The 15,222-nt window shown below is 32.7% G+C and overlaps 1 non-coding gene across 1 annotated transcript; it reads left to right on the top strand.

Annotated features, from left to right (window-relative positions):
• The first annotated feature begins 568 nt into the window (after positions 1-568).
• LOC112771979 (uncharacterized) lies at positions 569-3,576 on the top strand. Its single transcript, XR_011876824.1, has 2 exons — positions 569-1,108; positions 3,106-3,576. It is a non-coding gene; the product is annotated as an uncharacterized protein (transcript).
• Positions 3,577-15,222: the final 11,646 nt, after the last annotated feature.

The raw sequence follows: 15,222 nt of genomic DNA, 5'->3' as shown, positions 1-15,222 counted from the left end.
TTAATAATACATATTAAGATATGTGACACGTAATTGTATTTTGTGTGTCCAAACGTCTCGAAAAAAATATTTTTTATTAAAATATAGTCAGACACAACAGAAACACATATCGCATGAATATTAATGAGTATTGTATCCAAAATATATCTGAGACACAAACACGACAACTCAGCAAAGTGTCTATGTTTCACAATTAAGAACTAATTTTTAATTAATTAATATTAACTAATTTTTTATTATAAAATTATTTATTAATTTTGTTTTTTTTTTCAATTTAAAATTTAACATTAAAAATTAAGGATTAAAATTTAAAAATAATATTTTATTATTTAAGATAAAAATAATTTTTAAAAATGAATTAATATCAACAAAAAACCGGAATTCTAATTAAAATCATGATAAATCAAACTACAAGCTAATTCTTATATACATTATTAAAAAAATGATTTTATTTCTATATTAATTTATTGTAAAAAAATAATAAAATAACAAATAAATTATTGTCAAATAATGTGAATAAAAACTTTATACTCCATAAAAAAAGTAAAATGTCTAAAGAAAGATTTTGCTTAATATTAAAATGAAACAGTTAGCACATACATTATTAAGGAACCTCTCTATAAAACCACCTTTGCTACACAATTTTCTTCCACAAACAATAAATTCATCATTATATTACAAGACACAAGTACCCAATAAACCAAAGTTTGAGCATCCAAAGAAAAACTACCTAAGAAAAAATGGCTTCATACTCAGGTCCAAATTCTGAGCCCTCATTCCCTTTGCATCTATGCTTCTTCCTTCTAACCCTATTCATGTTCCTTGGGTTTTCATGGTACCTAAACTATGAACCAATAATGGAGAGCTTGATGGACCAAGTGAAGCTTGTTCTAATGGTCTCCCCACTGGTGCTGCTTCTTGTGCTTCACTTGGTTACGAATTACGGCGACGGAGGGTTGTTGTCGTCGGTGATTCCATTGCCGGAGAGGGATTCACTCCACAGAGCAGGTGGAACTCCTTGGGGTGTTGGGTTAGTTCTTGTGCTTCTTTTGTTTATGGTTTCTTACCAATCTTCCTTCCAAGAGCGTTGGTTTCCTCTACTAAGCAGGTGAATAATAATAATAATAATGTTTGAATTATTGGAGTGTGGGGGATTTTCACATGTTGTCACATATTCATAGAATAATATCTTTCTTTGTAAATTAGTGTAATTAATTAAGCTTGTGATTTCTCATTATTTTTCATAGAGCATGAGCTTATTTTTTGTTTTTCGTTTTGATTTTTTTTTAATTTATAATTACTTTCTTGTATCTAGCTAGTTATTAATTTTGTTTCTTATTAAATAAATGTTTGCTTTGCTGCGTTATATATAAAAGCTATATAGGTGTTAGAGATACTTATTAGTTGGTATATTTTTTCTACACATACTTATATATATTAAGCCTCTATGAAGATATATACTCATATTTAAAAAGATAATAATAACTGGATCGGTTATTGCAAAATTAAAATGAGATGAAAAGATGTATACTTTTTAAAATTTTATTTATGAGCCTCGCTTTATATCTGGTTTCGCCTAAAAATCAAACACACGATTTTGGCTATTTTGATGACCTATATTGAATATTTGAATTTACTTATGTATGATATGTAGTATTTATTTTCTCATTAAGCAAATCTGTTTTGATTAACTGGGAATTAAAAAAAAAACTTATTTATATATTATATATATCCAATAGTTAGATAGACTTTTAAGTAATAATTTTGAAATAATGCATTTTACAAAAAATAAATCTTTTTAATATAATCACTAATGTCTAATCAGTATGTTCGATCTGATCTACGTTTCAAAAATAGAGTGCTTACTGTGAAAAAGAAAAAGAAAACCAACATATATTATCGTTGTAAAAATTATTTGATTATATGAGGTTATTTTTATTAACGTGAAAATATACAATTAAGTAAACAGATAAAACTTTTATACATGTGTATAAAAAATTAATTAAATTCTTCTTGACTCTTCTAAAGCGCTGAGGTAAATTAAAGGAGCGTAATATATATTGGCCGATATAATAATACATTAATTTTTTTAAAAAATATTATGTGTACTAATGGGCATAAAATTGGTCTGAAAAATTAAGATTAAAAAACTCATTGTTCCGTTATAATAATATTTAGGATTAGCTCTTAAAGATATAGATTGAAAAATTTTTTGTTTTTAATTTTTTTTTTATATAAAATTATCTCTAAGATTTAACTTAATTTTAAAATTATCCTTTTTACTAAAAATTTAATTTTATTATTAAATTATTCCTAACTAAAAAATTATAAAATAAAAAAAAAATAAAAGAAAGAAAATGGGTTAAAGGGGGAAGGGATCACGCAGGGGGAGGGAAGAAGAAATAGGAAAGGAAGGTAAGGAAAAGGGAATCACGCGAGGGGGGAAGGGAGGCCGCTGTCGTCATACTGGGTTCGTTGCTACCGTTGAGCCGTATCGTCGTCGCCGTTCTGAACTACTCTCTCATCACTAGATCCGCCACCGTCGCTGACCGTGAAGAGAGAGAGAGGGATGCGCGAGCTGAAGGCAGAGGAGGAGTGTCACCGCCTTCGCGCCAGCTGCCACTACTGTCGTCTATTGAACCTAATTATGCCGTCACCGAAGCTCCTCCGCTGCTTCGGGTCCTCGCTGCTGGATCTCACTGCTGCTCCTCTTCCTCGCTAGCTCGTCGCTACTCCTCACATGTCGCTGCTGCTCCTCGTCACTCGCCATTGTTCCTCACCGCTGGGTTCTAATTAATTATTCTACTTCTGTTTTTTATTATTCTGCTTTTGTTCCAATTCTGATTTTGTTAATCACACTATTGTTGTTGACTCTGATTCCATTCTGCTGGGTATTGATTCCATTATTTTTCTGTTTCTGTTTTGCTTTTGATTCTATTCCATTCTTCTGCTTCTTTGTTTTGATTTTCTTTTGATATCTTTTAGTTGAAATTTTGTTGCTGCTGTATTCTTCTGCTTCTCTGTTTTGATTTTTTTTTTTTTATATTCATTAGTTAAAATTTTATTGCTGCTGTTGAAATTATCTTGCTGTTATTGAAATTCTAGTTGAAGAGGAAGAAAAAGAAGAAGATATAATATTGTTGTGATTGAGATGAAGAACTGGATATTGGGTATTGCCTGAGATGGAGAAGAAGGGAGAAGAAGAATCGGGTATTTTGGTGAAGAAGGAGAAGGGTATTTTAATCCGAAAAACAATTTTAAAACTAAGTTAAATCTTAGGGACGATTTTGTTTGCAAAAAAAGATTGAAAACAAAAAACTTGTTTGACTTATACCTTAAGAACAAAAATTGTCCTTAACCCTAATATTTAAGAACTAAAATTTTTCAAACTGAGATGGGGTGGCACGCAGTACTTGACCCATGGAGACCAATAAAATTTTTTTACTAAAATATCCTCACTTATATATAAAAGTTATAAGTTTCTATTTAGATGTTTAATATTTATACTGAATTATGTTAAATTGTATTTGAAACGTTGAATTATATTAAATTTTGTTAAATTTTTTAAGGATTGAATGATGTGTTTTGTGTTAAATTTTTTTGTAAAAAATTAAAGACAATACCTATAATACCGCCATCCCTGTATGTAGGACAATTAAATAGGACCCATGACGGGGTTGGAACGGTAGCATTTTATGAGAGTAGGAAAGGAATACATAGATTGATCATAAAATCAAAATGGAGTTTTCGATTGCAAGAAAGTAAATTAAAAAAGAAAGTTGACAATGGAATAAAAAATACAATTTAAAATAATGAAACAACAAAACTAACGGAAATTAAACTAGATTTAACTTAGATATACTTCCAAAAGTTATTAATCATTATTACCTTATTTATGTTGATAAATTAGAGTGAATTATCCTAGTAAGTCAACAACAACATTGTGATTGCAATTACTGGACTTCTCAACTAAGTTAACAAAGTCCCAACCAATTCAATACAACAAAAATCATCGAATAGCGGTAATCTTTTGCGATTTGTGGTGATTTATAATTGCTGCAAAATTGAACTCCAACGATTCTCCCATTAGGATCCTTTAGCACGCAGGGTTAATTATTGTGACAGTTTATAGAAATTATTGGTATAATTGTTGCTGTTCAAATATTTTGCATCGAATTTTATGGCAGAGGTTTTAAACCGTCGCATTATGCTAAAATAGAATTTTTTTGTTGTTTTTTGATATACACGAACAACCACTATTTGGTGCTGCTAATCTTTTTAAATTTTTATTTTCAATGATTACGAACCGCTGCTATATAAAAAACCACTCAATTTTTGAGTTTATTATTGACGGTTTATAATTGCCGCTAAATACCGGTTTAAACGGTTACAAAAAAGTTTTCTTTGGCAGCATAAATTGCCTCTATTTTTCTTTAAATATTTTAGGTATATTTTTTGTGCTCTTTGGGAGTTATATTTTTAATATTAAAATTTTTTCTAGAAATCTAAATTGAGGACTAAAACTCATGAAAATATAACTGTAAAATAAATTAATATTAATAAAATATATCTCTAATTAAGACTACAAGAAAAAGCAGTATTTGTAATAAAAAAAAAATAGTTGCAGTATGTTCCGTTACAAAAAATTTTTGTAACAAAAGATGAAACTATTACAATACAAAATAATATTTTGTAACAATTTTTTTAATACAAAAACCAAAATTTGTTACAAAAGTGGTAACAATATTTGACCTTTAAAATATTTTTCATAACAATTTAAATTTTTGTGTCATAATATTTTGCTACAAAATACTACTTACTTTTGTAACATTTTTTATTCTTTTAGTTACAAAAATAGAAAGTTCATTTTAAAACTTTTAATTAAATAATTGATATATCAATTAATTTTCTAAACACGCTAACTGAACATTTATATAATATATAATCATATAGATAATTAAAATACCTTACATGCCATTAAGATTCTTTTACAATAAAATAAGTTCTACAAATTCAAGTAAACACAACTTTTTTCTAACATAAAATTGTATCATGTCGGATTTATAATTCTTGACTATTCTAACATATTTCAGTCAATATAAAGTCTAGCATGTTGGCATCAATTTTGTACCCCTGCAAATATGAACAATGAAAACCAAAATTAAAAAACAACACATAACACTATCTTCATCAGAGTAAAAATTAAGTTAGAACTTACAAGTTAAAATTAACTAATTCTTTAAGAATTTATTCTCAAAGTTTAAAACTAGCCAATCAAGAATACAAATTATCAAGAATTGACAATTCAATATGTAAACTCGGGCTGATTAATTATAATTTAATTCATTAAATTTACATAAGTATTAATTATCAAACAACCACTATAAAACACATTTTTCACCAAAATCCTTATAACAAATATACTTGACTTTTTTTTTATGCTTTTACACTCATAAAATTCCATAGTGAGGTTTATATCAAAACAAAAGATAAGAACATTACAATAATTATCCTAATAAAAATTTAAACCTGAAAAAAGAAAGTTCCAAAGCAGCACACCATCTAAATTTAAGAAAGTAATGAAGCACCTGAACAAGTTTTTGTTGTTGCAAAAGCAATAGTGATGCAGAGAGTTTGGAAATAGAGAAGTATAGCAAGACCGAAAAAATAAAACTGAATGAACTAAAATTGACAATGAGTAAAAAATACTAATTGATTACAATGAGTATTAGGCTTATATAGAAGGAGACTATTGATAATAAAGCTAAAGGCTCCACAACCAACTTATAACAAACTGAATAACAACTTGACAGCTAAGCCACACTATCTTAAACTTTCTTGAACTCTAATTTTTCCTACTTTTCAGCACTAGCTTTAACAGCATCATCAACAAAATTATTCCAGAATCATTAAAATCAACCATCAACGGCTATTCCAGTTTTATAAAGATTATAGAAATAAAAAACTTAACAATAGAAGCTGCAACAACGTTATTCTGCCTGAGTTCAGAATAAAAAAACAACACCATAGCACCATCAATAACTCATAATTAGAAAAATCAGCAATCAAAAACTCAGAAATCAGAATCAATAACATTAAAAAAAGTTAACAATGCAGTGAAACACCATAGTACCATTAACAACTCAGAATCAGAAAAATTAGTAACCAGCAAAAAGGGGACAGGCGAGGCTCAGTGATGTTTTTCAGCAACACAAACTTTATCTCCAAATATGATTTACAGTAGCAAAAAATTCTAGCTCAATCATAATTTCAATAACAAATTCAACTTTCATCAAAAAGTTAAAGGCATAGTGATGATTTACAGCAATGAAATTGAAAAAAAAAAAAGAATATGGCCGAAGGAAGCTCACCTCTAGGGATCAACTGACGGTGAAGGAAGCTGACTAACTGATGACCGAAGATGATAACGACCACCAGATGAGGGACTGGTGGCAGAGATTGCAATCCACAACTAAATCAGTAAGTGCACCGGGTCATACCAAGTAGTACCTCAGGTGAGTGAGGGTCGATCCCACGAGGATTGATGAACTGAGCAACAATGGTCGACTGAATCACTTAGTCAGGCAAGAAAAAAGTGATGTTTTGGGGTTCAAAAGTATTAAACAGTAATTCAGAGAATAGAGAACGCAAACAATGAGAATTGTGTGAAATATATGTGAGAAGGCAGTTAAGATCTCAGAGATGTTTATCCTTCTGGATTAAGTTTTCTTACCAACTAATTTAATCATGAAAGATTTATTTCATGGGAAACTGTCAGTGACTAAACCCTAATGTCTTAGTGATTTAGTCTCCTATAACCTAGTTAACCGCCAATGTCTTAGTCACTTAATTTCGATTAGAGGGTTAAGTTCAATTCTAGTTTATAGCCACAAAAACCCTAATTACACTACAACATTTTGGGTCTATGGCTATGGTTTTTTTAGTCACGGTAAAAAACCGTGACAAAAAAAAGCTATGGTCACCGTTTTTTAAAAAAGGGTAGCCTAAAAGGGTCTATGGTCACGATTTTAGAGGGTGACCTAAAGGGGTCTATGGTCATGATTTTTTGCAGTGACCAGAAAGGGTCTATGGTCACGGTTTTTCAAAAAAGGGTGACCTAAAAGGGTCTATGGTCACGGTTTTGGGGGGTGACCTAAAGGGGTCTATGGTCATGGTTTTGGAGGGTGGCCTAAAGGGGTCTATGGTCACGGTTTTAGGGGTGACCTAAAGGGGTCTATGGTCAAAATTTTTTACAGTGACCAAAAAGGGTCTATGGTCACGGTTTTTCAAAAAAGGGTGACCTAAAAGGGTCTATGGTTACGGTTTTGGGGGGTGTCCTAAAGGGTTCTATGGTCACGGTTTTGGAGGGTGACTTAAAGGGGTCTATGGTCACGGTTTTGGAGGGTGTCCTAAAGGGGTATATGGTCACGATTTTTCGAAAGGGTGACCTAAAATGGTCTATAGTCACGGTTTTTGGGGGTGACCTAAAGGTGTCTATGGTCACAGTTTTTGGGGCGACCTAAAAGGGTCTATGGTCACGGTTTTAGGGGTGACCTAAAACGGTCTATGATCACGGTTTTGGGGGGCGATCTAAAAGGGTCTATGGTCACGGTTTATGGGAGTGACCTAAAGGGGTCTATGGTCACGGTTTTGGGAGTGATATAAAGGAGTCTATGGTCACGGTTTTGGGGGTGACCTAAAAAGGTCTATGGTCACGGTTTTTCGAAAAGAGTGATCTAAAAAGTCTATGATCATGGTTTTAGGGGTGACCTAATTTTAAATTAATTAAGGTTCTTATATATATTTTTATAATTTTAAATATTTTATATATTTAAAATTTAAAAATTAAAACTAATTAAAATTTTATATAATTTACTTTAAATATTAAAATTTTAAATCTAATTTTATGAATAAAAATTAAGTAAAATACTATTAATTTTAAATTAAAAATTAATTATATTATTTTAGATTAAATAAAATACTATTAAATTTTATAAACGAAAAAAATTAATTATATTATTTTATATTTTAATTTTTAAATTAAAATATTTAAGTGAAAGTCAATTAATAAATTAATAAATAACAATATTTTTAAAATAGTTTTAATAATTAAATTAAATTTTAAATTAATACTCTATCTCCTAATTTTATTAAAATTACATTATTTTTCTTAACCCAAAAATTCTTAAATTAAAACTCTAACCCTAATTTCATTTTAACACACACCCACACTCTCTAACCCTAAATCTAGCCGCTGGCAATCTCCCCCCCTCCTCTTTCCAAATACAACCCAATAGCAGCAGCAGAAAGCAAAAAGAAAGAAAGAAAGGGGAGAAGGGAGATAGCTCGGGAACGGAGAAAAGAAGAGAAGGAAGGAGACCGCGCCGTGTCCTGCCGCTTCGCTGCCGCCGCATCCTGCTGCCACCGCCATCCTGCTGCCGCCGCCATCCATGTTGCACGCGAGAGAGCCGTCGAGCTCGATGGTGAAAGACGCGCATTGAGAGAGGGAGGAGCCGCGCTGTTATGGCCGTCCAGCCCGCCTCGCCATTGTCGTCACCGCCTCAAGCTCGTTGCCGTTGCAAGCTCGTCGCGCGGTGTCACCGTCGTAAGCTTTGTCGCACTATGTCACCGTCGCAAGCTCATCTTCGTCTCTGTTAGCTGCGCCACCTCTTCTCTGCTCTCTTTTCCAGTCGTCCTCTTCTTCTTCTCTTCTTAGGTAAATAATTAATTATTATAATGAATTAATGTTCTGATTAGGGAATAGAAATTTTGATAATCAGAACTTCTGACTAGGGGTAAAAGTGTTGATTTTGATTATTAGAACTTCTGATTAGGGATGTTGTTTTTTATTATCAGAACTTGTGAATATTAGGGCTGTTGATTATTATTCTGTGTGGTATTTTTTTTGATTTATTACTTGTTTTTTTACTTGTTTGATTAGTAATTTAGTATTATTGGAACTTCAAATTATTACTTGTTTTTGTTTTTGATTTGTTCTTAATTTAGTCGATGCTAGATTGATGCCCAACAAAATTCATTCATAATAATAATTATTTACATGTTCATACCATTGATTGAGTTGTTACTCTTATGTTGTTACCCATGATTGAGTTCATACCACCATGAACTGTTGATGGATTCTAACAAACAGCAGAAAATAAAAACTGTTGGTGAAACCACCAAAGATATTTGCCTCTTTGTTGCCGGTATGGGACTTTATGCAGACTTTATTTGGCTAATTAGATCCTATATGTCTGAAGTGAAATCTAGTCTTTGTCTAAGATGTTATTTCTAATAACCTATATTTTATTTGGTTGTATGTATCTGGACATTAGAGAACTGATTTGTGTGTGTTTCTAGTGTTAATAAAATGAGGACTGATTTGTACGTATCTGGACTGAAAATTACTGTTTTGAAAGGGTTCTGTTTTAAGTTGGATGATAATTAATAACTGACCTACCAAGCTAGCTTAGGCTACATGATAATATGAAGAAAATTGTATATTATTAGAAGATTGTGTGCTGCATTTGTACCTTAGAACCTTTTCTTTATAGATCTTTCCAAAACTAAGCTATGCATTCCAGTTTGTTATTTGTGGATTGGAGTTGATTTATATATTTTAAGAGTTCTCCTATTTTCAAAATAATTAATTACTTTATAAAGAAAAAATTTGATTGGAGGTTGAGACATGACAATAATGCAAATCATTAGTGGCAAAAGCTAGCTAGGAGAAAGGGTATATGACCAAATCCTATTTAATCATTGGTCTTAAATGATTATCATCGTGCTAGTAGTATCCTGATCAATAATTAATTTCTTTGGCTCTGCAACACTCTTATCATAAACATAAGCTATAGTGCATTATTCCTTCCTTATTATTTTTTAATTTTGTTATTCTTTTCGGCTGTGAAATTAATATCAAAATTATAAATATATAATCTTAATTAGTTTATTTATTCGGGGGGATTATCGGATAAGATAAACTATAATAAACAATGTGGATTTAACACATATTTCTGATCATGTTATTTGGTCTTTTGAATAGGCTATGGAGAACATTTCTGGCAGATCTGGTCATTCAAATGCTTGGAACAGATTATGCTAGACTCTTGCATATTAACTTTGCTATATCCTGGATTTATCTACTTCTCCAACTTGATTTGATTTGCTAAATATGTTGTGCTTATTTGCTGATTTATTACTTCCTTTTGCAAATTTACACTTCCCTTTGCTGATTTGCTAAATACATTAGAGGACTGATTTGCAGTAGTCTATGTGTGTGTATTCCATAGAATCTCCATGCAGAACTATTCAAAATTAGTAGTTAAATTAAAGGATTCCATGAAGCATTCCTCCTTCACTTGGATTGAACCATGTATCAAAGGATATGGAAGTAAGTACTGTTCAAAATTAGTAGTTAAATTAATAGTATACTTTTGGTAAATGATATATCATGAATTTGAATTAAAGTTAAGGTTTTAGGATTGTGAATCATTTATATTTATGCATGGAAACCAGCTGTAAAATTGAAACAAACATATGCACAAGACAAGACTAGGCCTTTCATAGTGAAAACAATTGCTTGGCCTCTCAATTTGTGACATACGTGGATGTCTTACAAGTCATGCGTTTTTTCAATATATAAAACAGGTATCTGTGTGTGTTGGGGTTCAGACTTTTTCCTGTGTGTGTTGTTTTCTTTTCTTGGTTATTTTCCTTGTACACTCTATTCTATGTTAAAGAAAAAATATTTTAAGAAAAACAAAGTTCATATTTTGTTGTATCTTTGATTTTTACTCATGATGTCTCAATTGCTTGTCACTTGGTATTTTTTTGAGAACTTAATTATCGGTTATTATAACAACTGTCTATCTTTGAATATTTGCCAAGGTTTACTTGCTGGTGATTTGTAACATTATTTATAAATGAATCCCACCTTTTATGTGCCAACTAATTATTAAATTAACGTCATATCTAATGAAGTAGGACTTTAATTAACTCTAAGTTTTGATGCTGCATAGATTAGTATAACCCTAAATAATAGTATTTAGTGATCACTGATTAGACACAAACATTATTCCTAAGTCATGGTTTTCCAAGTTACATGATCCTTGTATGTTGCTTTTTATTTTGGCTAGTGTACAGTGATAGCACATAATTCGAACTTGGAAGGGAAGTGAAAAATGAATTTGAATAAAGAAAAAGGAATTCAATGTACTAAAATAATGGTTGTGAATAATTCTTGACTGTTGCTGTGGATGAATATTTCCCTTATTTTGCTGCATATGTATTACATCATCAAAAGTATTTTTGCTCTGTTCTAACATGTTTATTTTTTTTTGCGAGCAGGAAGACATGATGTGATGAAGAAAATATGTTCCATACAAATATGACATGGGATGGGTCTTACAATGATGTTAGTTATGTAAATGTAATATTTTGATGTGTTCTGTATTTTTTGAGGTATTACATGTAATTGGAAAAATTACACTCTATTTTGATTTGTGTTTAGACTAAAAATTAAACAGATCTATCTTATAATGAAACTTTTATGATTTAGATTTCTTAAATTTCTTATTTTTAGATTTATTTTATGATTATCATCATTTTTGGATGTGATTATAATTTAAAAAAATTAAATCTCATAAACAACAACAGGCTATAGTCATCGTTTTAAAATAGGGTGACCATAGATAACTTATGATTACGGTAAAAACTGTGACCATAGATAAGGCTATGGTCACGGTTTTAAGGAGGGGTGACCATAGAGGCTATGGCTACGGTGAAAAATTGTGACCATAGATAAGGCTATGGTCACAGTTTTAAGGAGCGATGACCATAGAGGCTAACCGTGACCATAGATAAGGCTATGGTCACGGTTTTAAGGAGGGGTGACCATAGAGGCTATGGCCATGGCAAAAACCGTGACCGTATATAAGGCTATGATCACAGTTTTAAGGAGGGGTGACCATAGAGCTATGGTCACGGTGAAAACTGTGACCATAGATAAGGCTATGGTCATGGTTTTTAGGAGGGGTGACCATAGAGGCTATGGTCACAGTGAAAAAATGTAGCCTAAAGTCTCAGAATTTGAAAATTGTAACCGTGACCATAGAAACCGTGACCATAGATAAAAAAACCGTGACCATAGACCTATGGCCACGAGAGAATGGGCCACGGTAAAAAAACCGTGATCATAGGTCCAAAACCGTGACCATAGATCTATGGTCACCCTTTTTACTAGCTATGGTCACGACCATAGGCCTTTTTTTGTAGTGTTACCCAGATATAAAAGGATTATATGTCACATATCCCATTAAGTCCAAATAATTAGCAATTTAGGAGAAATTTACTTTCATGTTGTTGTTCAAGTGAGATAACTCTTCGAAGAATCACAAGAACGCATATAGAATAAGGGTTATTCTTCCGATCTACCCAGATTCATAAGATGAAGAACGAAAGTAATTCTTGAAATTGAATCAATACATTAATTAAAGTAGAAGAACAATAGTCTTAATCCATAGAAATAAACAGAGCTCCTAGCTTTAATCGAGGAGGTTTAGTGGTCCTGTTTCAGAGAGAAAACTAGGGTTTAGAAAAATGTCAAAGTGTGGAAGTTAGAAGATCTCCTCAAAGGGTGAATCTTTTTCCTTTTATATCTAACCTAATTTAATTTTAAACTAAAATAAAATAATAAATTATAAACTTAAAAGATTTTGTTTATAATTAAAAATAACTAAAATAAAATAAAGTAGAATAATTAAAAGCAAAATCCAACTAAAGATGCTCCTTCAATGAGGTGTGAATTCGGATTGCTGGCGCTAAATGCCAATTACAATGTTTAGCACCCATGAGCACAGTAAGCTCTCTTTTGTTCTGAGTTGCTGGCACTAAACGCCAGTTGGGCGTTTAGCGCCCTAGTGGACAGCTCCAATTCTTCTCTTTCTTGCACACAAACTCTGTCAAACTGATCTGAACTTCACCTGAAATAATTAAAACACCAAGACAACTTAAAGTAGCATCCAAAGAGGTTTAGAACACTAGAATTAAATTAAAACTCAACAATTTCTAACTTAAAATGGACATAAAATAAAGGATAGATGCTCACGTATCACAACACCAAACTTGAACTATTACTTGTTTTCAAGCAACTAAAAACAATATAGGACTGAGAAGAGAATTTGCCCAAGACTCGAGTGTCCATTTAAGCTCATGTCCAATTACTGAGTGGGGTTAATGACACTGTAATTCTAAATAAGTTCATTATCTCACTATCCTTTGAAGCTCATAAATTTTGATATCCTTCAGAACTAGAATCCAAATGATATTATGGATTCTCTTACTACTTAAGCTCTGATTGATCATTGAACACAGTTTTTTCTTTTCTTTTCTTTGGTGCTTTACACCTTGAGCCTAGCCGCGACTCTTAGTGTTTTGTCCTCAAGCTTAACTTGATATAACAACACCACAAGCACTTAACTGGGGAACTTTTTTAGTTCTAATTTTTGTTTAATCTCTCCCAGTCAATGATGCTCAGAGCATTTGGCATACTCTGCAATTGCATTTGGTCTTGACTGTTAGTGCTTTGTCTCAAGGGTTACTTGACACATTCACACCACAAGTATTTGGTTAGGAAAACAACTCTTTGAGCTTTTAATCATATTTGACCTTCCTAACCATTGATGCTTAGAGCCTTGGACCTTGCTTTTTATTTTTCTTTTTCTTTTTGCTGTTTGTTTTGCTTTAAGGATCAATTTCTTACTGAGTTTAGAGAATCCATAATACTTCTCTAAGTTCCTGTACCTCAGGAATCAACATTCTCAACCTCACTATCAAACATGCACGGTTCAGTTCATATATTCAGAATCATAAATAGTACCACCATATCAAAGTAATCAGAATAACTCATAACATATAACTCAAGTCTCATGCATTTTTCTACTTCTTTTCTTTTTCTTTTGATTTTTCAAGTTTAGTTAGTAATACATGAGATAATTTTCAAAATAAACATAAATACTAAATTAACTAATTATGCTAGAAAAATAATAAAATACTACTACTAATCATGCAAAGGCTTTCAAACAGAAAACAAGAAACAAGACATAATATGATGACTAGAAAAATAGAGAATAGATATAACAGCAAATAATAAAACTCAACCACCTCAGTCCTGGTGGCTACTCCCTCCTGGGAATCCTTTCTAGTGCTTCAGCTCCTCTACCTCCCGCTCCCGCCTCTGGCTCCGCTATTCCTCAACTAGCTGATGGAGGAGGGCAGAGTGGTCCTGATGCTCTAGCCTCAGCTGATTGACAGAAGATGTCAGCACCCCAATAGATATGGTCAACTAGTCCTAATAGTCTCGAGCAAGGAAGTAAAATCCCTGAGGTATCTCAGGCTGCTTTTGCTGAGGAGGAGGATCTGGCTCCTAAGGTGGTGCTCGGCCAAGCTCCTTGCGTACTCCATACCCCTCTGAGTAATTGGTCGATCAACATCAATAGGGGTATTACCATCATTGTGGATGCAGGCGGCCTCACATAGGTGAAAGATGAGGTGGGCAAAGGCCAATCTAGCAGAGGTGGAGGCCTTCGCTGTTATATTGTATAACTCCTGAGGGATCACCTGACGCACTTCCACCTCATTGCCGAGCATGATGCAATGAATCATCACGGCTTGGTCAACAGTAACCTCGGACCGATTACTCATAGGAATGATGGAGCGCTGAATGAACTCTAACCATCCCCGAGCAACTGACCTCAGATTGTACCTGCCCAACTGGTATGGTTGTCCTTTAGCATCTCGCTTCCACTGTGCTCCAGGGAAGCATATATCAGTCAGGATCTAGTCCAGTCTCTGATCGGTGTTTACCCTCTGATTGTAAGAGTGAGGATCATCTCTGGATGGTGGTAGCTGCAATATCTCCCTCACCCTCTCCGAACTAAACTACAGAATCCTCCCTCGGACCATAGTGTGCTAGTTCTTTGGGTCGGGGTTCACGCCTTTGACATGCTTGTAAGTCACCCAAGCATTGACATAAAATTACCTGACCATCATCACACCCACATCAGTCGCGGGGTTGCATAGCACTTGGCAACCACTCCTCAGAATCTGTTTCCGGATCTCCGGATACTAATCTGGCTACAGATCAAAGCGGATCTCCGAGATCACTTTCTTTTTGCTCATTATTTCAATAAAGTGATCCTCGTAGGTCTTAGAGGAGAACCG

The sequence above is a fragment of the Arachis hypogaea genome, chromosome 18 (genome assembly GCF_003086295.3).
Source record: "Arachis hypogaea cultivar Tifrunner chromosome 18, arahy.Tifrunner.gnm2.J5K5, whole genome shotgun sequence".
Taxonomy (NCBI): domain Eukaryota; kingdom Viridiplantae; phylum Streptophyta; class Magnoliopsida; order Fabales; family Fabaceae; genus Arachis; species Arachis hypogaea.
This window is presented reverse-complemented; position numbering and strand designations above follow the sequence as displayed.